The following is a 3,515-nucleotide window of genomic DNA, read 5'->3' as shown; positions in this document are numbered from 1 at the left end:
AGTAATGCAATTCAAATTTCATATATTTCATGTTTGCATGCTATAGCGCTACAGAGTGCTACTTTATTTGTTAGTTACATATAGAGATGGCTACTCTTAGTAAGCACCTGTACAGACCAGTTTTCTATTTTGGAAGTGACGGTCAGTCTTTTGATAGCTGTTATTAATAACCTGGGAACATTTTGGGCTAATGGCCCCTTTCCCTGGCTAGTAATATCAGCCCCCAGCACACGGCTTTCCCTCTGCTGGTTATGAATATTTTGCCAGAGACCCCTCTGTTTTTTTTTATTTAATTCTTTATTTTACACATAATGTACACTGGGTGTGCTGACTACAACTTCCATCACTGTCGCCTCCTCGCGCTGGTCTCAGGCAACAATGATGTGAGCTGCATTCAGCTCCCGGCACCTGTCCAGCACTCCTGCATTCAAAAGTCCCACATTAGAGCTACCATGAGACCCGGTGGCTTGAACTCCATTAACCTTGTAGAGTTCAAAGCCACCGGGTCTCCCGGCAGTTGCAAGACCCCGAAACCTCATGGGAAACTTTGAGGGACATTTTAGGTTTTGGGATATTACAGCTGCTGGAACACCTAGAGGCTGCAAACTAAGGTTACCATAGGTGTGTATTTTACTGTGCTTGTTAATAAAAAAAAAAAAAAGAAGTGGGGTCCCTCGTAATTTTCATAATCAGCAAAGGGAAAGTCAACGGCTGGTGGCTGATATTAATATTTTGGGAACAGGCCAATAGCCATAAAGGTTCCCAGGCTATTAATCTCAGCTCACAGCTGTTTGTTTAGCCTTTACTGGTTATTATAGGGGAGACCCCAAACAAAAATTGATGTGGGGTCACCGTATATTCACTAACCATCAAAGGCTAAACAGACAGCTGCAGGCTGATATCAATAGCTTAGGAAGTGGACATGGTTATTGTCCACCTCCTAGACTAAAAACATCAGCTCTCAGCTGCTCCAGAATTGGTGCATCAATAAAATGTACCAAATCTGATGCTTAGCATCCACTCTTCCCACTTACCCTGATGTGATGACAAGTGGGTAAATGATTGTGGGGTTGACGTCAGCTGTTTTATGGCCGCTAACATCAAGCCCACAAGTTAGTAATGGAGAGGCATCTATAAGACGCCCTATTACTAACCCAATAGTCAGATTGTGAAAAAAAAAAACAGAATAAAGTCCTTTATTTGAAATAAAGACAAACACTCCTTTATTGAAATAAAAATAAAAAAGTATTATACTCACCTGTACACCTAATTCACCGAAGCCCTTGTCCCCTGTAAAAGAGAAAAAAATTAAAAACCACCATAATGCTCACCTTAATACCTAATCCCTGATGCCCTTGTCACCTGTAAATGAGAAAAAATAGTAATCCACCATAATACTCACCTGTCCGCCGTGAATATAATCCATACTGTCCCACGACAATCCGGATGACTTGGAGAGCAGTCACATCAGCAGTCACTAATGTGACTGCTCTCCACGACAGCCGACTCACATTGACACAAGAGTGTAATCTCTCCTGCAGCCGATGCCGCCTTTCTGCCACTGCTGATGGCCTGGAACCAATCATGAGGCTTAAGCAATGTCAGGAGATCATCATGGGGTGCAGTGCTTGTCACAGTGCGTATCAGGGAGGTAAGTGCTCTGTGCTTTCTCCTTATTTGATTGGGACAATAGAAAAGTGCCATCCAGTAGGGAACAATCTCTTTAAAATATGCGAAAAGCAGAATTGCATTTTTTTTAATCTGTTCAATAAAAGGCATAAAAAATAAAATCGCCTCCTTTTTTCCCCATATTTCAAATATAAACAAATAATAAAAATTAAAGAAAAATAGTTTTGTCTTGTCCCTTATAGTCCAGACTATTAGAATATGATGCTATTTATGCTGCATGATTATAAAAGAGAAAAAATAATAGAGAAAATCTATTAGTAGATAGTCACAGATTAGTGACTCTTGGAGATGAGAACAAATCCCTGGGTGTCCATACAGGGGATGTAGCTCAGTGGTAGAGCACATGCTTTACATGTATGAGGCCCTGGTTCAATCCCCAGCGTCTCCATGTTTTGTGATACAAAAAGCTAGTAAAGTCTCCAAATATTCAGAAATCTGATACGTGTGAGTATACAGCGGCTCGTCTGTCTGGGTGTAACACAGAAACAGCACTGAGCACTAAATATCAGGTATTTGTTTTTGAAAATGTTATGCAGAGTGATTGTTGGACAGTAGGGGGCAGTGTAATCAGCACAATACACCTACATACATCGCTAGAGACTAGAGAGGAGGAAATCAGTTTTCAGGACCAGCGGCCGCAACAGTTATTCTGTGGCCGCTGGACAGGAGCCCCCCAAACCTAATCCCACCTGCTGGTATATTATGTGAGTACTGTGTGCTATCAGTACAGTATTAGTATTTGATATGCTGCTGATTTTGCCAGTTTTCCCACCTACAAAGAATGGAGAGGTCTGTAATTGTTATCGTAGGTACACTTCACCTGTGAGAGACAGAATCTGAAAAGAAAACAGAAAATCACATTGTATTTTTTACCCTTTAACGACCTTGGGTTTTCCCGTTTTTCTTTGTTTTATTTTTTTCCCCCCTTTGTCCCCGAGCCATAGCCTTTTAATTTTTTCGTCAATATGGCCATGTGAGGGCTTATTTTTTGCGAGTCGAGATGACGCTTTTATTGATACTATTTTGGGGTAGATCCGATGTTTTGATCACCCGTTACTGCATTTTATTGCAATGTTGCAGCGACCAAAAAAACTTAATTCTGGCGTTTAGAATTTTTTTCTCGTTACTCCGTTTTCCGACCGGAATAATTCTTTTTTTATATTGATAGATCGGGCGATTCTGAACGTGGCGATACCAAATATGTGTGGGTTTTGTTTAATTATTTTATTTTGAATGGGGCGAAAGGGGGGTGATTTAAACTTTAATATATATATAGATATATATATATGTATATGTATATATTTTTAAAAACATTTTTTTCTATTTTCTGCATGCTTCAATAGTCTCCATAGGACACTAGAAGCTGCAGTTATCTGATCGGCTCTGTTACACACAGGCGATGAGCAGATCGCCTCTGTGTAGCAGAATTGCTCACTTGCTATGAATGCTGACCACTGGGTGGCGCTCATAGCAAGCGAGACATAAAAACCACAGGGGTCTGCTGCAGACCCCGGGTTGTCATGCCCACCCATCGGTGACCCGCGATCAGAGATTGACAGCGGCATTTAACAGCCGCGGTTGGATCGCGATTCCACCCGCGGCTGTTGCGGGCACATGTCAGCTGTAAGAATCAGCTGACACCTGCCCAGTTCAGCACTGGCTCAGCACCAGACCCCGTGCTGAACCAGGGGTGATGGCCTAGGGCAGCGATGGCGAACCTTTTACTGACCAAGTGCCCAAACTGCAATCCAAAACCCACTTATTTATCGCCAAGTGCCAACAAGGCAAATTAACCTGAATACTGAGGATTTAGTTTAGAAAAAACA

At 41.8% G+C, this 3,515-nt stretch overlaps 1 non-coding gene across 1 annotated transcript; it reads left to right on the top strand.

Annotated features, from left to right (window-relative positions):
* The first annotated feature begins 2,006 nt into the window (after window positions 1–2,006).
* Window positions 2,007–2,077, top strand: TRNAV-UAC (transfer RNA valine (anticodon UAC)). The gene has a single exon. It is a non-coding gene; the product is annotated as a tRNA-Val (tRNA).
* Window positions 2,078–3,515: the final 1,438 nt, after the last annotated feature.

The sequence above is a fragment of the Phyllobates terribilis genome, unplaced genomic scaffold, assembly GCF_046119375.1.
Source record: "Phyllobates terribilis strain yellow unplaced genomic scaffold, ASM4611937v1 Scaffold_4__5_contigs__length_816908805, whole genome shotgun sequence".
NCBI classification, from domain to species: domain Eukaryota; kingdom Metazoa; phylum Chordata; class Amphibia; order Anura; family Dendrobatidae; genus Phyllobates; species Phyllobates terribilis.
The sequence above is the reverse complement of the archived record's forward strand: the minus strand, read 5'-3'. Positions and strand labels throughout refer to the sequence as shown.